General features: G+C 40.5%; 1 protein-coding gene and 1 long non-coding RNA gene across 24 annotated transcripts in view; one reads left to right on the top strand and one right to left on the bottom strand.

Annotated features, from left to right (window-relative positions):
* The window catches only part of LOC102148965 (uncharacterized), a 178,278-nt gene extending 172,630 nt beyond the window's left edge, over positions 1-5,648 (bottom strand). For 13 of the 22 annotated variants that reach the window (XR_011437715.1, XR_011437719.1, XR_011437713.1 and 10 more), the window contains exon 1: positions 5,253-5,486. This is a non-coding gene — a long non-coding RNA (uncharacterized lncRNA). Of the gene's footprint in view, positions 1-4,883; positions 4,953-5,252; positions 5,495-5,519 lie in introns of those variants that run through there. The other 9 variants (XR_011437710.1, XR_011437704.1, XR_011437706.1 and 6 more) reach the window with 3 other exon arrangements.
* STARD3NL (STARD3 N-terminal like) overlaps positions 5,607-22,425 on the top strand; it is a 47,808-nt gene continuing 30,989 nt past the window's right edge. Inside the window, exon 1 of one of the 2 annotated variants that reach the window (XM_005609086.4) lies at positions 5,607-5,842. The gene's annotated coding sequence lies outside the window, so the exon portion shown is untranslated. The remainder of the gene's footprint in view (positions 5,843-22,425) is intronic. The other variant, NM_001309289.1, reaches the window with a different exon arrangement.

Consider the following 22,425-nt stretch of genomic DNA (forward strand, 5'->3'; position numbering starts at 1 on the left):
TATTTTTGAAGAGACTATTATTTTCCCATTGTGTATGTTTAGCACCCTTGCTGAAGATCAGATGCCTGTATACGTGTGGGTTTATTTCTGGGTTCTTCATTTTGTTCCATTGGTCTATATGTCTGTCTCTAGGACACCATCATAGTGTTTTGACTACAGTGACTTTAAAATCACGAAGTGTGATGTCCCCAGCTTTGTTCTTCCTTCCTAAGGTTGCTTTCGCTATTCTAGGTCTTTTGTTCTTCCATATGAATTTTAGGGGTTTTTTTTATTTCTGTAGAAAATGCCATTGGAATTTTGACAGGAATAGCATTGAATATGTAGATTGCTTTGGGTAGTATGGGCATTTTAACAGTATTGTCTTCCAATCCATTAATGCAAGATGTCTTTCCATTTGTGTTTTCTTTAATTTCTTTCATCAGAATATTGTAGTTTTTAGTGTACAAATCTTTCACCTCCTTGGTTGGATTTATTTCTAAATACTTTATTGTTTTTGATGCTATTGTAAATAAGATTGTTTTCCTAATTTCCCTTTTGGGTAGTTCATTGGAAATTCAACTTATTTTTGTATGTTGATTTTGTATAATGCAACATACCTGGATTCATTTATTAGTTCTAACAGGTGTGTGCATGCGTGCGTGTGTGTGTAATCTTCAGGGTTTTCTATATATAAGACCACGTCATCTGCAAATGGAGACATCTTTACTTCTCCCTTTCCAATTTGGATGCCATTTACTTCTTTTTCTTGCCTAATTGCTCTAGCTAGGACTGAGAGTGGGCACCCTTACCTGGTTCCTGATATTAGAGGAAAAGTTTTCAGTTTTTCACCATTAGTATGATGTTAGCTGTGGGCTTGTCATATATAGCGGTTGTCATGTTGAGGTACATTCTTTCTGTTTCTAATTTGCTGAGAGTTTTTATCATAACAGATGTTCAATTTTATCAAATGAATTTCTGCATCTACTAAGATGATCATACAATTTTTCTCCTTCATCCTGTTAATGTGCTATATCATATTTATTGATTTGTGTATCTCAAACCATCTTGGCATCCCAGGAATAAATTCCATTTGATCATGGTGTATGATCCTTATAACGTGCTGTTGAATTCTGTTTGCTAGAATTTTTGTTACAGATTTCTGCATCTAGAAGTTTTTCACATACTTTTGCATTTACGTTCATCAAAGATATCAACGTGGAATTTTCTTTTCTTGTAGAGTCTTTTTCTAGTTTTGGTATCAGCATAATGCAGGCCTTGTACAATGAGTTTGGAAGTGTTGCCTCCTGTTCAACTTTTTGGAAGCCTTTGAGAAGGACTGGTGTTAATTCTTCACTGGTAAATTTACCAGTGAAGCCATCTGGTCCTCGACTTTTCTTTGTTGGGAGGTTTTTGATTACCGATTTGATTTCCTTACTTGTTACAGGTCTGTTCATATTTTCTATTTCTTCTACAATATGATCCAGAAATTTCACTCCTGGGTAAATGTCCAAAAGAATTGAAATCAGGATCTCAAAGAGATATCTGCACTGCCACACTTATTACAGCATGATTCACAATAGTCAAGATTTGGCAACAACCCACATTTCCAACAACAGACAAATGGATAAAGTGTGGTATATGCATACAATAGAAAGTTATTTGGCCTTAAAAGAGAAGGAAATCCCACCATTTGTGACACCACGGATGGACCTGGAAAACATTATGAATTTTTTTAAGCATTTAAAAAGTAAAAGTGGGTGGCCCCATGGCTAAGTGGTTAAGTTCGTGTGCTCCACTTCACTGGCCCAGGGTTTCACTGGTTCAGATCTTGGGCAAGGATCTAGCACCGCTCATCAAGCCATGCTGAAGCGGTGTCCCACACAGCACAACCAGAAGGACGTACAACTAGAACATATACAACTATGTACTGGGGGGCTTTGTGGAGAAGAAGAAAAAAAAGATTGGCAAGAGATGTTAGCTCAGGGCCAAACTTTAAAAAAAAAAAAAGTAAAAGTGAATATTATCTATACCACTACATTTTCATCAAAATTCATTTTTCATTTTAATTGTCCTTTTATATAAGTAATAATTGCTTTCACTAAAGCAAAAGCTAAAGTGCTAATCTATGCACTTCTGGCCTTTCAAATTTAATTGGGTGACAAAGGATTGCATGATCTAGTTCTAATTGCTTAAAAGGCATGTGATAGCTCAGTTGCACAACCAGAGACATCTTCTTAACCTGACATTGCTTCATTTGATTGAATCATCAATTTTCTTACAGGGCCACCCAGTGGGGAAGCGGTTAAGTTTGCATGCCCTGCTTCAGCAGCCCAGGGTTTGCCAGCTCGGATCCTGGGCGTGGTCCTATGCACCGCTGATCAAGCCATGATGTGGCAGACATCCCCCATATAAAGTAGAGGCAGATGGGCATGGATGTTAGCTCAGGGCCAATCTTCTTCAGCACAAAGGGGAGGATTGGCGGCAGATGTTAGCTCAGGGCTAATCTTCTTCAAAAAAACCCCCACAAAACGGCATCTGTCTTGTCTAGACAATTCCTTGGGATTTCTGGAATGTAAAATTCAGGGCCAAAACTTCTTCCACACCACATGGGCAGCTGTGGGACCTCAGAGCCTGAACCTGAGTGGGTAGAGAAGTTTGCAATTTCAGGTGCTGGGCCTGGGGACATCAAAGGTGAGGAATGGGTCAGGCTGCATTCGGGGATGGGGCAAAGGCAACCCACAGTTGCTGTGGCACCTCTTACCTGCTTGTGGCCCTCTCATGACAACCATTCAACCACATGAGGGACAAACACGGAGGGCCAGCCCAGCTTGAGGCTCAAACGGGGTTTGGGGTAAGGAACCAGAGATATCACATTGCCATGGAAAACATTATGCCTGGAATTAAGTCAGTTACAGAAAAACAAATACTGCATGATTCCACTTACCTGAAGTATCTAGAATAGCCAAATTAATAGAAGCAGAGAATAGAATGGTGGTAGCAGGGGGACGGGGGAGGGGAAAATGAAGAATTTTTCAATGGTTAAAGAGTTACAGTTATATACAAAATGAATAAGTTCTAGAGATCTTCTGTACAACATTGTGCACGTGGTTAGCAATAGGGCGTTGTGCACTTAAAAGCTTGTTAGGAAGGCAGCTCTCATGCTATGTGCTCTTAGCACCAAAAAAAGCAAAGGGACACAAGAAATCTTTTGATGGTGATGGTTATGTTTACTACCTTGTTTGTGGCGATGGTATCATGGGTGTATGCATATGTCCAAACTCATTAAAACGCATACATTAAACATATGCAACTTTTTGTATATTCCGTTTGTCTCAATAAAGTTGAAAACAAAAAACAAACAAAAAAGATGAACACAAAACAAAACTGGGAATAGCAGGTGTTGACAAAGTTGCGGAGCAACTGGAATTTTCATTCACTGCCAGTAGGTTGTAAATTGGTAAATCAAAAAACTATTTGGCAGTGTCTACTAATACTGAATACATGCATATCCTGTGACACAGTAATATTACTCCCAGGTATATACGATAGTTCCCCCTTATCTACAGTTTGCTCCCCATAGTTTCAGTTATCTGTGATCAATTGCAGCCTGAAAATATAGAATAAGCTATTTAGAGACCACAGTCACATAGCTTTTATTACAGTATATTGTTACAATTGCTCTATTTCATTGTTATTATTGTTAAGCTCTTACTGTGCCTAATTTATAAATTAAACCTTATCATAGTTACGGTGTATAGGTAAAAACATAGTATATATAGGGTTCAGTACTATCTGTGCTTTCAGCCATCCCCTGGGGTCTTGGAACGTATCCCCCACACACAAGGTACCACTGTGCCAAAATCAAATGTGTAACTACATCTATCAATAGACAGGGACCAGAATATTCATAGCAGCATCAACTGTAGTCACTCCAAACTTTAAACAACCTCATGCCAAGCAATATTAGAACAGATAAAGAGATTTTGGGATTATATACAAAATTGAAAATGAATAAACTACTACTACATTCTTCAATATGGATCAATCTTACAAATATATTACTGAGTGAAAAGAGCCACATAAGAGTACATAGTATGTGCGTCCACTTATCAGCATTGAAAAACAGGCAAAACTAATTCTGGTGGTAAAATTCAGAAAAGTGGCTATTTGTGTGTAGGAGTGCATCTACTAAGACCAAGCATGAGGAGAGATTCTATATTGCTGGCAAACGTTTAAAGTCCTGGTTTAGATAGTTACATGAGTTCATTAACTTTGTTATCAAGATATACACTCATGATTACCACACTTCTTTTGTACATGTCATCCTTTTAAAAATTTTCACACTCGTCAATTCAGAAAATTTTAAAAACTGCATTTTACCAATTTTGGCGAGGGTGCAGGGAAAGGGTTGGGGTAGGAGTGTAAATTGTAACAGCTACTTGGAAGAGCAAATGGAGAGAATCTACTACTAGGATTCAAAATGTGCATCGGGTAGGCAGCACTTTCGCTTGTTGGTATCTCTACCCTAGAGAACACCTGGATATAAGTACAAAAGGGGACATATACTTAGTTGAAGGTAGCACTGCTTCTTTTAAAAAAACAAAAGAAACAAATTACATGTCCAAGGGTAGGGGAATCATAAATTTTACCTAATATTCTGAGGACTACCACACAGTATTTTAAAAGAAGGGGGTACTTTATACATAGACGTGGAAAGATGTCAAGGATATAATGTCGACTGGCCAAAAAAATAACATCTACACATATGTAAATACATAGGAAATAGGAGTCATCAAATAGGGACTGGGTTTGTAATTAGCGCCTGAAAAGGATTTTAGCCTAATTTGTAATCTTTAAATTTACGGTTACGTGTAATTTAAAATTAATAATAGCAGTCGGCCCACCTTTAGAAGAATATCCAAGGAGTCAGCAACACTGATTGCCCCTAATAGACGAAGTGACTGCCTGAGGAACTGGAAGCAAAAGGAGAATTTTCACCGTATAACCCTCTATACCTTTAAATATTTGAAGGATACAAATGTAGCATCTATTGGTAAAAAGTTTAATTAAAATTTAAAGGTAACCAATTAAAATAATAATTAAAAGATGCCCAATCTCGTGGGAAAACACACAAATAAAATGAAATTTGACTATTAAGATGGAGGTGTTACTTATGCAAGAGGAGCACAGAGAAAGGGTCTCCTAAACAGGTTTCGGGAACTTGAGATTTCAAAGTGGAAGTCACGCTTTAACAGAGAAATGGAATGTCCTACTTTTTCATTCCCGGAGAGCTCAGTGCGAGGTGCCCGGGGGCCCTGAAATCCAGTTCTGTGATTATTTTCCACGAGCTGAAGCCTAAATCTCCACGAAAAGACTGGAGAAAAGCGGATGCAGTAGAAATGCCCGAGGAGGAAACGACGCCTAACAAAACGGTGGGCAACAAGACTCCGAAAAGCGCAACCGTCTCTACGCTCTCAAACCCCGGGATCCAGATTTCCACACTTTCCTCCCGCCCTCTCCCGCCTTCCCGCGTCGCTTACTGGGCAGGAGATGACTGACAGATCCACAAACCAATCGCTGGCTCTGCTACGGGGCACTCAGGCCCCCAGCTCGGTCTTTGGTCCCTCGGGCGAGATGCGGACTCTGTGCGTCGACGTCAGCGTGCTGACGTCACGGGCCGGGGACTCGAGTTGGTCCGGGGGCGACTGGCTCCGGGCGGAGGGCTGCGCGTCGCCTGCCGGGCTCGGTCCCTGGGCCCAGGTTCCGCCCCGCCGAGCCCCGCCCCTCCGCCCGCCAGAGCCCCCGCGGGCGTGATCGCGGAGCCGCTGGCCCTGGGGCGGCCGGCCCGGAACCGCTCGACCAGGTAGGCTGGGTCGCTCGCCACCCTATTTGACAGATTGGAAAACTGAGTCACCCGGGGTCAGATGCCTTCCCCCGGGGCTCAGAGGAGGCCGCGAACGGAGGCCAGAGCGGGGGCGTCTGCTTCTGTTTGCTCAGCCCTGCACTGTCGTCCGGGGAGGAGGAGGGGCTAGGCAGGCTGTTTATATAAAGGATACAGAAGTGAAGTTGCAGAATGCCCAGCCCCACCGCCTCCAGGGCTTGCTGGGATTCAGGGGACGGATGCAGGTAGTGAGGTCTCCGTTCCTTCGCCTCGAGGAGTCCTCGGTGGGGTCCAGCCCCGTGCTGGCGCCGTGGGCCCTCCAGAGTGACCAAGAATGGTGGATGGGGGATGCGTGGGTTATACAGACAAGGTCGGCTGCTGGCCTCTTATTCCTTAAGAAAAGCTGTGTTCAAAACAAAACAAAATTTAAAAAGCGCAAGCCAGGGGCGTTGTGGTTGTGATTTCAGTTTGCTGCCTTGCCCACTCATGGGGCCATGTTTTGAAATCTCAGCATGCTGACTTATGGTTTGGAATTAAAAGGTGATCTTTTTCTCTTTTAGTTCGAACATGGGTTAACATAGTGGAACTTCTCTTACCATTTCCTTAATGTGCCAGTTTCACCATGTCATTTGTCTTCTATTTCACAGATGAAATCACTGAATTCATCATTTGACTCGGTAATAATTTGGATAAGTTTAGCAAGGTAACAGAGTAACAGGTTTAACCTCAAATATACTGGAATTAGTTCAGTTTGTCTCAGAATTCTGAGAATGGTTCTGGAAGATAATTCCCATCTATATCCCATCTCCCCATACACCTGCTCTTTCTAGAAGCAGGATCTCACAAACAAAACAGCTTATGGTACCATTGCTTTATTTATGGATTCTAATAACATGGGGCATAATTCATGCTCATGAAGGAAAATGTGTACTGTGCAATATATGCACATATATATGATATTTTGTACTGTCATGAAAAATCCGTTCTCTTTAAATCTTACTATCGCAAACATTGGCCTTTTAAGACTGCATTATTGCATAAAACTGCATTAAAGAAATGAAATTAAAGCCACTTCAGGGGACATTTCCTTCCTTATGTTCAGTGAAGGATGGTAATTATTATCATTTGAATTTGTTCTTTGGACAAGTTTATCTGATGAGTGCCTCATCCCTGCTACACTTTCTTTTAGGTGTTGAGGATTGAGTGCTGAAAAATTTAGATAAGATTCCTGCTCTCAGAGACCTTACATTTTGGTGGAGATACAATAAACATGTAAACAAAAATGACAATCTTAGATAATGATCAACGCTAGAAAAATAGTACAGAGTAAGAGGCTAGAGCGTGACTGGGATGTAGGTGGAAATTTAGATGTGGTGGTCATGGAAGACTTCCTTGAGGAAGTGACAGTTTGGGTGAGACGTTTAGAATGAGTCAGCCGTGGGAAGATCTGTGGAAGTTTCCAGGCAGACATAACAGTGCAGAGGAGCTAAAGCAAAAATGAGCTTGGCCTGCTCCAGGGATGGAAGCGAAGCTGTGTGGCTGGAGTGGAGTGAACCTAGGGGAGGCTGAGGTCCCCAACAGAGGTGGGAGATGACACCCGAGTGGTGGGCAGGAGCAGGGTTGTGTGAACCCCGCCTGTGTAAGAATTGCAGGGGGGGAAGGAAATAGGATTTGTGTATTGCCAAAGCCCTGTTTATTTTCTTTAGTGGCACTCGTAGACTCTGACCAGCTCTGCTTTATTTTCATTATGAAATCAGTGCAGTAATTCATTATATACTTTTTCGCCAATGGTCCTCTTTCTTAATGGAAAGATGTCTTCTTCCCTCAAGCACTGTGTCCCCCATGCTGTTTCTTTCCTGTTCGTTGTTATTATGTGCAGGACTCTAAGCCTCTGCTTACCTTCAGCTTCCTGCTTTTATCCTTCCTGCTCCCAACCATGAGTCCCCTCCAGTATTATCTTTATGTGCTCCCCCTTGGGGAAAGGACTGGCGGTCAGTGCTTGCTCTTCTCCAACCTCAGTTCTAGGAAACTGCATTGTCAAGTGGATGACCTTTTTCCGTTAGAACTTTTATTACTGACTAGAGACTTAAAGTCTGCCTTTATTTAGTGCTTACAGTGTGCCAGATGCATTACATACATTCTAATCCTTCCAACATCTTGCAAAGGTAAATATTATCCCTTCCAGATCAAAAAGGAAGCTTACACGTAAGGCCACCCAGTTAGTACTGAGGGAGCCTAGATTTGAACACGCCAATTAGCCTGCCCCAAAGCCTGATTCACTGCTTTCCTGAGTATATATACAACAGCAGCTACAGATCTCTGTTGTTGGAAATTATATTTTATGAAATAGCCTTGTAGAGATCGTGATTCAATCCTCTCAGTTTAAAGCTGGGGCTGTCGAGGCCATAAATGTTCAGTGATTAAGACATAACTGGCACCAAATTCTCACCCTGTGGATTCTCAGCTTAGTGTTTTTTCTGCTGTACTTACTTCATGAAGGTTTCATCACGAAGGGTTTCCATACATATAAAAATATAGTATTTCAACATCATGAATTTACTGTCCATAAAGTCATACAAGGTAATTTTAAAAGATGAAACAGTGCTGCTTCTTGGGCCAAAATAGTCCTTTGCTATATTTCCTTCCCTTTTCTCAGGAATGAGCAGCTGTAAACTTTCTGGATGAATCTTTGGTTTCTGTTAGTAGAAAGTGGCATCAAAATAACTATAAAATTGGTTTTAATTTCACACATCTTTGAAAGGGAGTTTAAAATTTGTTACTGTTTTCCCAGCTTTAACCTTATGCTTACGAATGAATATTGCGTAGAGTTTGCTAGTTCATAGTTTCTGTTGGCAAGTGGAGTTTCTTTCTATGATTGAGGAAGTCCCTGTGTCAGTTCAGGGATATAACTTCTCTTTCTTAGTAATATATTATCATTTTAAAAAATAGGTAAAAATCACTTTATAAATTATATGGTTGAAAAGTGGGTTACTATGTTCCTACCATTTAAAGATACCCATTGTTTATTTCTAGGGCTTGCTTATTTTATTAATTATGACTGGGATGTGGTAGATAAATAACAGTAAACTAAAAAATAGTTTACTTTCTGGTGGCTTTTTGATTTTCCTGTAACTTTATAGAAATTGTCTTTTTTCATTAGTCAAATTAGAGTAATGTTAATGGAATTAACACCTTCTTTCTTAAATGTTGGAAGATATTTCACTTTAGGCAAAGGAGAGCTTTTGCTCTTTAAGCCATCTGCTGGATACTTTGACCAAATATCTCTGTTCTTTAAGATTGTTCATGCCCTGATGTGCATGTTCTGAAGATCCAGGTGGTTGTGATTTGGCCTCAAATTATAGTCCCATCCTTCCACCGTGAACCCAGTGTCCCAGACTGGACTCCTGCCTTTCCAGCTTCAGTGCCTCTGCCTGTGCTCTGTCTGCAGCCTGGAGTGCCTAGTGGGTGGACACATCCAGCCAGCCAAAGTTCCCCCTGCCCCTCTCTGTCGGTCTGTGCTGCTTCCTCAATGAGATCGTTCCTCTGCCTCTTTAATGGAAGTGTTCTCTTTCATGTACTTTTGGGAGTCTTTCTCTGTGCCGCAGTTTACCAATCTTGATATCTTTGGTAGTGCACTGTTTTGTATATGGGTGTTCAAGTATGTGTTGGCCTGAACTTAAAAGAGACTTAATAGTTATGTTATCCATGCAGAGTTTTTTGTAGATTGTAGAGCTGTTTAGTTTTGTTGGTGCTTTTATTGCCTCGTCTTTGAGAGAAGCACTGTTATGCTTTTCTTGGCTTTGATTCAACAGAACCTCTTTCCTGTTTCAGTTAAGGGCCTGACTTCTACCTTTACCAATGGGTCCCTTGAGAGGAACTCAAATCTTTGGGTTGTAAATGTTAAAGGCACATGGTTGCAAATAAAAACCATCGTTCTCTGTGTTTATAGTATAGGAAAAAATAACAGCAATTGCACTTTTTAATGTTAAAGATGAGAAAACTGAGGCCCAGAGAGACTAGCCCGGGGCCGCTGCAGTCCTGGGCCGGGAAGCCTGCTCCGTACTCGGTTCACAGCAGCAGGGCCCCGTGCAGGCCATCACTGGGTCCCATGTCCTGTATCAGCACTCCTGGCATCCTCTGAAGAGTGGGTCAGCCCGGCTCGGGCCTTCCGGATGGTTTCGCTTGCTTTGCTTGTGAGTGAACCTGAATCTGGAAGATACCTCTTGTCGTGACTCAGTGAAAGCAGGCCCTCTCACCAAGGATCGCTGACTCAGCTGTTTAAGCCTGCAGGATCTTCCAGGGCAGGCACTGGGGGGTATGGGGTTTGGTAGGCTCTTTAGTTTAAAACCTTTCTCTTCTACTTCCTCTCTTATCACTGTTTTCCAGAAAATATCTTGGGACTAGTGGGCATCCTCCGTATATTAAACTTGGAGTTTGGAGGAATTTGGTCTAGTACCTTCTAAGATGTGGTAATTAGAGGTTTCCGTGTGCCATATTATCCAGGACTGTATGCTTTTCAAATATTGCACATTATTGCTTGCCAAAGTATATTCTGGTTTGCTTTTTGTTTCCGGAAAACATATTCTCGTAACTATTTTTTTGAGTTAATCACTTGCTTGCTGAGTTAATGATGTGGAACCAGATAATTTCAAGTACATTTTCCTATCTGTATGGTTCGTTAAATTTATCAAAGGCAGCACAAGGAGCTCTTTGAGCTATTAGAAGTTTCTCCAACTGAGGAGCACCAGCCAGGACTTGCTTCTGTTATTGTTGATAATAACTGACACTTACAGAAGGCTTCCTCTGTGTCAGTTGCAGTCCTCAATGCTTTATATCAGGGTTTCTCATCCTAGCCCTGTTGACGTTTTGGGCTAGATAATTCTTTATCATGGGGGCTGTCCTGTGCATTTAGGATGTTTAGCACTATCCCTGGGCTCTACCCACTAGATGCCCGTGGCACCTTCCCTAGTTGTGACAACCAAAAATGTCTCCAAACATTGCCAGATGTCCTGAGTGGGGTAGCAGTTGGGGGCTAGAATCCTTCCCGCCAGCGCCTGACACCTTGAGAACCACCGCTTTATATAACCTAATGTATTCCTTGCTACAGCCCTCTTAGGTAGGTTTTGTTACTGTTATCACTTCACAGAAGGAGAAGCGGAGGCCTAGAGAGGTTGAGTAACGTAAGGTTATACTGGATGTGAAACCATGCAGTGCTCTTTGCAAACCCTGGCCCAGCAGAGCCTGCTCAGACTAGGCACTGACTGTCAGGGGTCCAAAGACCCATGTGAACCAGGAGACAAAGCAAATGCCGAAAGGGACCAGGTAGGGCTGTAAGTAAGTCGTAAGGCAGCTGGGTGACCTGGGGAGTTTTGCCAGAATTCCGTATTTTTCAAGAGAAGCTAGAAATATGGATTTTATTTGTGTGAAAAACTCTCATCTTTCGATATTGGCAATTAATTCACTGTTGATGAAAGATCATGCAAGCCAGCCAGCAGACAGACAAACAGTATCACCTGTGTACGGACAAGATTTTCTCCCAGGCCATCAGTTTGCAGTGTCTTTTGGGGTGGACTTCGCAGCAATGTGACATTGCAGGGCAGTGTACCTTCATTTGATGGGGGAAATGAGGTAGATTCTGTGTAGAGGACTAAAGTTTCCTTTCTTTTAAGGCTGTGGAAATGAAATGAGTGGAGTAGGGCTTCTAGACTAGAAGTGGTTGTCTTGCTTTCTTTTAAGCCAAAAGAGTGTGAGAGTTAAAGCTGGTCATCCGTCACACTTTGAAATTTTAATGCTCTGCTGCTCAGTGCGGACTCAGTTTGAAGTTCTGTACAGTACATCCTTCAGCAGCATCATGCATAACTCTTTCTTTCATGACCTCTACTTGTTCAAGTGTTAAAAATCCATCTTTTATAGGACATTGAGAAAACGACTTCTGGAATTCAGTGGCTGTGTCCTAGAGAAACAAACCACAGCCATACCTCCACTTTGTTGACAGACAGTAACCAGTTGAGCCTGAGTTGAATTCTCTCCACCTACTTTTTAGTAGCATATGGAATTGTGCTGGCCTTTGGAGTGTTTTTCTGCTCCTCAGTCCCCTGGCTTCTTGAACTGAGCCTGTGTGCCTTCATGCCGCTGCTCCAGGTGTGAACAGCAAGCTCACGGCTCTTACACTGACATTTCTTGGCCCTCAGAACCTGTCTACACACTACTGTCCAGCTGCGTTTCCTGTGGCTCCCTTCGTGGGGTCTCTCCCAGAACCAGGGAGGCTCGCCGCTCCTGCACATGCTCCTGCCCCTCCTCTGTTTTTAATTTACTCCAGTTTACCTTTTCCTTGCACTATGGTGTCTTTTCATTTCTTTCAAAGTCGTACGTTTTTTCTTAGGCCAGCTTTTTACGAAGGCTTTTCGGCTACAAGAACCTAAAATTCAGTTTTATTTGTATTATAATTACGTTAGACTTTGATTTCTAATCGTTTGTATAACCATTTCACCTCCTTTATGAAACTTTATTTTACTTGAGGATAGGAACCATTTCTTTCCCATCTTACTTTTCCCCGCAGTGTCTAGCATAGTGTTTTACATATGGTGGACACTTATTACATATCTGTCCATTCATTTGGGCTGGATAGGTTCCCACTCATATAGTGATTTCTTTCTTTTTTTCTATATATTTGTACCAGGTTGTGTTGTGTGTTGTTAGAGTGACTTCACTAAATAGCGTTCAAAATAGATTTGAAAAGGAGATGACCAAATTAATTTGGGGAGGTTGGGGCATTTTTATTAATTCCGTTGTCAATTATAGTAATCAGAGGTTAAATATTCTTAGTTTATTTAATATAATCTATTAAAACTCCAGGCATATGTGTAAGCTTGTCTAACTTTAGTTAGCAAGTACCCTGACTCCATACTTTTATACAATATTTGTAATTCATGAATTTAACAAACAGTTCAGTGTCTAACACATGGCTAGGCATTTCCCTCGGTGCTAAGGCTGTAGAAGTATCTTCCAGGCGCTTTTGGTGTGGTACTGAGAGCAAGACATGTAAACAATATGTGAAATAAATATGAAAGATTAGAGGTGCTGTTAAAGAAGGATATATAGCATATATATTATACCAATGGGATCAGACAAGGTTTCATTGAGGAAGTGATATTTAAGCCTCCTTGAACAATGAATAGGCTTATTACTGCTGTTAATTGTTTGGTACTTGGAGGAAAAGGCACTCCAGGCAGAATGAGTATTAGGACAAACATGTGGATGGTGAAACCTCCTTTTGTACAAGCGAACTAAAAATAGGTTAGTACAGCCGGAGTCCTGGGTGTGAGGGAAGTGGAGTTTTGAGTAGAGAAATGAAGTGATGCATTCACGTTTTAGAAAAAGCAGCGCGATACCAGTATGGAGAATGTTTTGGAGATGAGCAGACTGAATTATTGGAATAATATGGATGAATGGTGATTGGGAAAAGCGTGGAAAAGACTGAGGAGAGGTATTAGAGGGAATGACATGGTCAACGGTTAGGAATGTTTGGAAGGTGGAGCCAGCAACAGAATCAAATTTAACACATTGTTTTAATAATAAAAACTGTAAACAAGATATTACTGATAATTATTGGTTAATTTTTCTTCCTTTAAACGTTTGTAAAGTATTTACAGGTAGTTTATATATTATCGGTCTGTATCAGTATTTTTAAGTTCTTTTAATTTTCTTTTTGATTTTCTAATTGCTTATCTCTTGTTCAGTTATTTGGGAGCAGATTTTTTGAGAAGGTGCTAGTTTCAAACCTTTATTGAGAACCTTGTGAGCTTAAAGAGATCCTACTTTTGCAATATCCTCTGCCCTGGTAACATGTGCTCCGAGCCCGTACTCTTTGTTAGGCTGTAATTCAGACTCTGTTTTCTGGATGGATTAGCCTGTGGTTGCATTGAGTCTTAGAGTTAGTGGTCATTGTTTATGTGATTCTATTTTCTGAAGTGCAAGCTAGGTTGACAAAGTCATCTGATGCTGATCTCTTGAGGGTCTAGTTTCCTGTGTGATAGCTGGAGAAGTCTGATGAAGAAAGAGAAAAGGGTACTGGTGTTTTTTAAAACTAGGCATCAAGATTTTGAGATTGACTTTCCTTATCACTGTGTCACATGCACTAAGCTTTGAACCTCAATCCTTCGTCCATGGTAGGGATCAGTAATTTTTCTTAGAACTGTGTGCTGTCCTTGTGTATTAAAATGTAGGAGATAACGTGTAATGTATGTAACTTCTGCCTGTTGGTAAGTACTCCTGGGCAAAGATGTAAATGGCATTCACTTTTATTGACTTGCTCTAGTTTGTGAAATAGGACCTTGGCCTTAGATAGCTCCAGGGGCCATTGATATTACTTTTTCCCTAGCATTACTGTTAGTGTGCTGCTTTTACTAGTGACAGAGCCAACACAGGAGCGGTGAGTAGAAAATGGCTCTCTCAACTGGAGTGACACTTGCAGGAACCTTCTTTCTCCCCTTCTAGAGAACAAGCCCTGTGTTATTGAGTGAAAAGAAACTCAGCCTGCCTTGCATAGCCACCTTGGCTTTGCTGTCCACTCATCAGCTGGCTACTTGGAGTTTAGCTTCTGTTTTCTTGTTTAGAGAGAGAGGTCTGGGGAAGCCTGTGAAGAATGTGATGAACACATACCTAATTTTTGTCTTTGAGTTGAAGAAAGATAGTTACTAAAAGAAGTGCACACTTTTAGCCACCTTCCTGTGATTCATAGGAGAGCAGTAGGCTCGCTGCTTTGGGATATTATTGATTTTCAGATCTGGATCAGTAAGATCATGAATTCCATCCTGAGAATTGAAAGCAGTTGCTCGAAAATTGCTTGCAGTAAGTACTGAAGAAATGGCATCACATGGTGCAGAGATGTCCACACGTGCATTGGAAAATCTTTCAAGTTCCTCAATTGAGGGGCCTTCATCTGTGTAGGTAGTAATATGACTCTTGACTCCATCATTGCTGAAGCTGGCAACTCATCTCTAAGAGGAAGCTTTAAATATTCGTGACAGTGTGTGAACTAAGGAGCAACGTGTTTACCCTGAATTACTATCTGCTGATGGTTGACAGTATTAATGAGGTTAAGTTGAGAAAAATAGTGGTAACTCCATAATAACCATCAGATATTTTATAACTGATCTACTGTGATTTTTTTAGGAAAGCCAAAAGTAGATTTTGTTCTCTGAGAACAAGATTCTGTTTGGAAAATGATTGGCAGTCAGCAATGAAAAAAATCAGCAGTCGTTTGTGCTTGTGGAAATGACTTCATATGACTTATGAAGGAATATGAGGTTACATATAGCTTCTGTGACCCGGAAGATTAAAGACAAAGGAGTTTCTAGGTGAGCTGTGGAGAAAATAGTTGAGTGTAGGATTAGAGCTGATGCTGAGAAGGGGGGAAAAGCTGTAAAATCAATTTGAGCACCAGAAGAGATCTACTAGGAGGAGAATCAGAGGTTGGAGAGAGACAGAAGCTGGAGGAAGACAGCTGTAGCGACCCTGTTGTTCCATTTATTCTGGGCCACCTGACAGCAGTGTCTGAAAAAGATGAGAGACAAAAGGATATTCTTGTTTGGCAGAGCCCATCTTGAGAGAGGCTTTTTTGGGCAGTGATGAGTTGTAGCTATAATGTGCTGCCCATCTGATTCAGCCAGTGCTGGTGACATAACCAGCTACCAAGTTGTTGACCCCTACAGGGGTGGGGCTCTAACAACATGTACTCCCAACATGACTTTGGCCACTCTGTGGCATGCTGCCATTTTGCCAACCTGTGATCTGTGGAAGATCAGATATACGTTGTCAAATGTCCTTCCTCTGTCCAACTGGCTTATCCTCCCCTGGACGAAGCAACATCCCAGTGGCTTGATTATTTTTGAGAGTCTGACTTGATTTCTTTCCTCGCTCCAGTCGATCCCTTGTGTTATTTGTATACTGTCTACCTCCTCGACTAGACGGAAGTTCTGCTGAGAGCAGGGGAGCTTTTGCATTACCTTTTGAAGCCTTTTACATGTCTGCTTGGGATTTTACATTTTGTAGGTGTTCATTGCTTATTATTTAATAAAATGGGAACTCTTAGTGGGCTTAAATGGGGCCCGCCTCGTAGTTACTTTCTGTTCTACAAATAAATGCACTTTATTTTTTTCTCATCTTTTTTGAAGAGAAGGGAGAACATTCTAATTTCTGTTGTATCTCATGCCTTTCGTGTATCTCATATTGACTCCCAAATTTCTGTTTCTAGCTCAGACCTCTCCCCTCAACTTCTGACTTAGAACCAACCGCTTACTTTATCTCCACTTGGATATTAATAAGCGTTTCATACTTTATGTGTCCACACTCAGCTGATGTTCTCCCTCAAGGCTGCCCTTCCTCTCTTCTCTCCATTTCGGTAAATAGCAACTCCATCCTTCCGTTTCCTCAGGCTACAATCGGGCAGCTCTCCTTTAGGCCTCTCTTTATCCTGTACCCCATGCCCAAGCCATGACCAAATGCTTTTGGCTCTGTAGTTAGAACCAACCAATTCTCACCACCACCACTACCACCAGCTTAGTCTACTAAGTCAATATATCCTCTGTCTCCCAAATTATTCCCATAGTCCTCTAACTGGTCTCCTGCTTCTTTCTCAGCAAGAGAACCTCTGAAAGCTTAAGTTGGATCATGTTTCTCTTCTACTGAAAACCTTCCAGTGTCTTCCCCTCTCATTCAGAGTTAAAGTCTTCACAGTGGCCTTAAAGTCTCACAGGCCTGGCCCCTTGTTAACTTCTCTGTTATCCTCTCCTGTTGCTCTCCCACTCTGTCACTCAGCACCAGCAAAACTAAGGCTGATGACCTGGCTGAACTCCTGCCTGGCCAGGTCCACCCTCCTCCAGGCTCTGTCCTCACCCTTCTTCTGCCTGCAGAAATCTACATGACATCCCTCTGTTATCTTCTTCGAGTCTTTGCTCCACCTCTGCCTCACCTGTGGTGATCTCAGTGCAGTCCTCCTGACTACTTAGTTTACAATGACAGTGCTCCTTTGTTTATCTTTATCCTCTGTCCCGTTACTCAAGAAGGTAGGTTCTGTGAGGGTAGGAAATTTTTCTGTTGGATTCACTGCCACATTGCCCAGAGGACCTCATACATTTTTGGTGCTCAGAACATATTTGTGGAGTAAATGAAGGAGATGTGGTATATTCTGGCAAACTTTGAATTTTCAAAAATTTTCAAGTACAGTTCTTAAATCTTGTAGTATATATGCAGATTCAGTTTCTTAATATGTATTAGATTTGCCTCATAACTTATGAAAACATTGATATGCATTTACCCAGCCATCTGTAATTTTAATATTTCTCTCTCTGTTATATGTTAAGTAGAAGTTCACCAATATTTTTAATATTGCAGTAGAAATAGGTCACTTATAAATTAAATTGCTGGAAGCACAGGTTTGGGCTTGGGAGATAAATTAGGGTCTATTAGAGAAGTGCCTTAAAAACTCCATATTTTTTTTCTGCTTTAAATTTTTTGAGACATTGATATCAATTTCTAAATAAATCTGAGTCTTTAAGCAGATTGTCAAAAGATTAAATTCTGTTTATGTGCACATAATTAGTTTCATCTGTGGATATTAGCAGAAATTATTGAATGAGACAAGACTGCAAAAAATGACATAGAGCTTTAATAGTGTGGGGGGGAAGGGGCAGAATGCATGGCAATGAAGAGTGAGCAGTTTTATCAGGATGGAATAAAACCTTTCATTACATCTGAAACAAATGTAAACAACACTAGAAAATATGAGACCTAGAAAATATATATTGAGAATAAAACCATGGAAATAGTATATATAGATGTTACTGTGGAGTTGTACTTTCTAAGTTCTTAGAGGAAAATAAGAGAAAGAACAGAAGGAAGTACAGTTGAAATGAGGTACCAGTGTATTAGGTCACTGCATGAATAAAACAACACATGATGCGCCTGCGCCTTGATAGGTAAACAGTCTCTCCTTTGTAGAAAATCTGTTTCCTCAAGTGTCTGGGAAGAGTTGGAGTACTCATGTACTAACAGGTGAAGGACAAATTTGCTCTTAAATGCTTACAGTAAAGTGATGTCTTATGCACATTTTCACTAAAGACCTGAGGAACCTTTAGACCCCAAACCGCATGATGTGCACTCCACTATTTCATGCACACCTGTGACAACAACGACAAGACCATTATTAGGTATTTGACCTTGGCTCAAAATTCAGACAGAATGACTCCTGTCTGCGGTCACAAGCACTGTAGAAGTCTTCAACCAATCTCCATTGGTGTTAGGTAACTTGATGGTTATATTAAGGGCAGAATGATTTGGATGCTCAGAAATCTCATGTAGGTTTTCCTTTCAGTCTATCACTGTGTCTCCAACTGTCATGTATGTACATAAGAACTATCAAACAGATGAGTGTGTGCAAAAGCCGTGTGCATTCTACTTTATAGGTTGATTGAAGAGATTTCCTAGGGTGATTCTGGTTCCTCATTCTGTGCTCTTGTGGGTAGCTCATCTTTATAGCAGGGTTAATTTGATGAGTTTTTGCAATGAAAATTTGCCTCTACTGTCTTTGATATATATACATGTATACTACATATTTGTATGTAAACTATATGCATATTATGTTTAATATATTTACGTATATTCTATATATGTTTATATATACTGGATAGATGGATGGATAGATAGATTGATAGAGCAACTGCATACGAAAACATCCTAATGTCCTTATGCTTTTTTGAACTATTCATAAGTTAAGTTGCATACATCCTGACGCTTACCGCTCAGTGCTTTAGCATGCATCTCCTAAGAATAAGGGCATTCTCGTAGATAACCAGGATACTCGACTATAATCAATCTCCCAAATGATCTTTTGTAGGTTTTTCTTTTTTCTTTTGTTTTTTAGTTTAAGATTCAATCTATGCTCTTTTAAGTTTGAAGACTATCCACACGATTTTTCCTTCTTTTTGTTCTTGTTTTGTTTTTCACTACTTTGACTTCTCCAAAGGCTCCAGGATAACTGTCCTGTGAAATGTCCCACATACTGTGGTTTTCTGACTCTTCTTTATAACTAAGTTCAGCTTATACCTTTTTGGCTTGGGTATATCAGATTTGATGTTGTGTACTTCTTACTACATCACATCGGAAGGCACATAATGTCAGCCTGTTCCAGTGTTGGTGATATTGTTTGGTTACTTAATGCAGATGGTGCTTGCCAGACCTCTCCACTATAAAGGTATATTATTCCCAATGAAATTATTAAATAATCTGAGGGATAGTACTTTCAGACTATGAATATCCTATTCCCCAACAACCCTTTAATGATTTTTAGTATCCATTAAAGATCCTTGCCTGAGTCAGTTGCTCCAACTGGGTGTTACAAACTGTTGATTTTTCTAATTTTATTATTCCTTCTACATTATTTATTTGTTTATCTTGTTTATTGTTTATTTTGTGAGGAAGATTGACCCTGAGCTAACATCTGTGCCAGTCTTCCTCTGTTTTGTACGTGGGATGCCTCCATGGCATGGCCTGATGAGCAGTGTGTAGGTCCGTGCCTGGGATCCCAACCCATGCACCCTGGGCCGCCGAAGTGGAGCACGCAAACTTAACCACTATGCTGCCGGGCTGGCCCTCTTTCTACATTTTTTGTCTAACGGTTTTTTCTATAAAGGAGAACATCTACCCCATCTCTCTTTTTTACAATATTACTGTGGACTTAAGGACTTGATTCTTTTTTTTCTAACATAAATTCCAGCATTACTGTCATTATTCATTTTTATGTTCAAATTGAGACTGGCAAGTGGAAACCCTTTAAGACAGCCTATGCAAATTTTTTTTTTAATGGTTATGACTTTTTGTGTTCTCTAAGAAATCTTTGCCTACAAAAAAGGTTTTAAAAATATTCTCCTGCACATTCTTCTAACAGATTTATATTTTTGGTTTTTATGTTTGGGTCTGTGATCTGTCTTGAACTGTTTTTTACATGTTGTGAGTTAGGGTTTAAGGTTCATTTTTTTTCTATTTTGATATCTGGTTGTTGTAGTATCATTTGTTGAAAACAGACTTTCTTTTCCCATGGGATTGCTTTGACAACTTTGTCAAAAGTAAAATGATCATATAAGTGCACATCTATTTCTAGGCTCTCCATTACGCTCTGTTGATATTGATCTGTCTGTTGATCCTTATGCTAGTACCACAGTTTTCGTTACTGAAGCTTTATAGAACGTCTTTAGGTTACGTAGTAGTGTCAGTCTTCCAATTTTGTTCTTTTTCAAGATTGCTTTGAATGTTCTTATTTCTTTCCATTTCTATATACATTTTAGAATTAGCTTGTCAATTTCCACACAAAAGCTTAATGGGATTATGATTGGTATTGAGTTGAATCTGTAGATCAATTTGGGGAGAATCGGAGTCTTAACAATACAAATTCTTCCAACCATAAACATGGTATCCCTCTCCATTTATTTTCATCTTTGATTTCTCTCGGCAGTGATTTGTAATTTTCAGTGTTGAGACCTTGCATATATTTTAAATTATTCCTTAGTGTTTTATGTTTTTGATGCTGTTTTAAATGTCTCTTTGTCTCTGTCTGGCTGTCTGTCACTCCCCCTCCCTTCTTCCCTCTCTCCTCTTTTTCTCTCTCTCCCTCTCACTCATTCTCTCCCTTTCTCTTTCTTCCTCTTCCTCCCTCTCTTTCTCTCTTCCCTCTCCCTCCCTCTCTCTCTCTGTCTCTATGTCTCTCTTTATCTCTCCCTCCCTCCCTCCCTTTCTGTCCCACTCTCTCATTTCTTCCTACTCCCGTTGCCCAGAATGAAGGGACTGGTCAATCGCTGAATCAAAACATCCTGAGTGAGCCGTTGTTTTTTAAAAAAGTGTAGAGCGAAAATGATCTTGCTGCAGTGTGATAGATGTCAGCACAGTCATCTGTATACTCCGTTTTCTGATAGAAGCAGAGAGGTGTGGGAGAGTGGGAGAAAGCAAAAGCTTTGAGAAAGTGACCTCTGAGTTAAGGCTTGTGGAATGAGTAAGACCCACAGAGATAAGGAGAGTAGCACTCCAGGTAGAGAGAAAAATACAAGCAGAAGCTGAGAATGTGATTCCTTTGGAGAACTACTTGTGATTTTAGCAGGTGAAGTGGTTCTGGAGAAGCAGGCAGAAGAAGGCCTTGTCTTAGGTTAGGCAAAATGAAGGGGTTTGAGCTCTACCCGAAGGTCCCAGGAAACTATTCCATAAATGATTTCCTAAATTTAAGTTGCTTCTCTAAAACCTATACAGGTATTGGGTGAGAATTATTTTTATTAGTTTATCAATAAATTATTTTTCCTGTGTGCTTTGACTTTCTTTGCCCAGTTTTCTAATTGAGTTTTAAGGTTTTCATTGTCTATCTTTCATCACTTTTAAGTTTTGCTTCTAATGTTTTTGAGATATAGAAACTTGATTTTTATATATTCAGATCTGATTCCCTTTGTAGGTTTTCTTAGAAGGAACTTCCTTATCCTAAAATCATGTGTTATTTACCTACAATCTTTTCTACTACATAAACTATGCAAATGATTTTGTTTTATTGACTTTTTAATAAAATCTTCAGTGTATTTTGATGTGTGTATTTCTTTCTCCATGTACTAGAACAGCTGTTTAATAGTTTTATTTTTTTTGTAACTGAATTTAGATGGCATCTTTATCATCTGCAGGTATTTTTTGGTTTACACAGTTTTTCTTTGCAGAAAAGCTTAGGAAAGTACAGGCCGTGTGATGGCTTACAGGTAATGAGTTTTCCTTGACCATCGGTGCTTTTATTTCTTTTACTCGAACTAATGCTTCATATTTAGGAAATTTCCTGTTAGAGTTCAAATTTCTGGCTTCTACTGATAAATCAGCAGTGTGCCCTCTGTGTCCCCATGTATGGTCCCTGAAGATTGGGCATGCTTGCCTCTCCTGTTTGCCTCTTATTCCTGTCTCCCCGATGCTCACTGCTGGGTGCCAGTCGCCTTTCAGCTTACACAGGTGTTTTTCTTATATCACTGATGTATTTCCCTATGTCTCTTTCAAAACCTGGAGGATAAGAGACCCAAGAGAGCCGCGTTTTAAAGAAAGTGGAAGGCAGTGGTGTCTATGTAGAAATGAAGAGTCCCACAAAGTTTGAAATGATGCCTGTCCCCTCAAATTCAAATCCCGTCAAAATGTACATAATTTCAAAGCTTTTTGGCCTATATGAATTGTAAGTTGTGTTCGTGTGTGCTTTTTGAAATGCAGTGAAACTTTTCTTTGTTTTTTTTGCTGGGAAAGATTTGCCCTGAACTAACGTCTGTTGCCAATTTTCCTCTCTCTCTCTCATTTTTTTCCTCCTCAAAGCCCCAGTACATAGTTGTATATTCTAGTTGTAGGTGCTTCTAGTTCTTTATGTGAGTTGCCACCCCAGCATGGCTACTGGCAGATGAGTGGTGTGGTTCCACACCCGGGAACCAAACCCTGGTGGCCAAAGTGGAATGCACCGAACTTTAACCCCTAGGCCACCAGGGCTGGCTCAGTGAAACATTTTAATGGGT

Source organism: Equus caballus, chromosome 4 (genome assembly GCF_041296265.1).
Source record: "Equus caballus isolate H_3958 breed thoroughbred chromosome 4, TB-T2T, whole genome shotgun sequence".
NCBI lineage: Eukaryota > Metazoa > Chordata > Mammalia > Perissodactyla > Equidae > Equus > Equus caballus.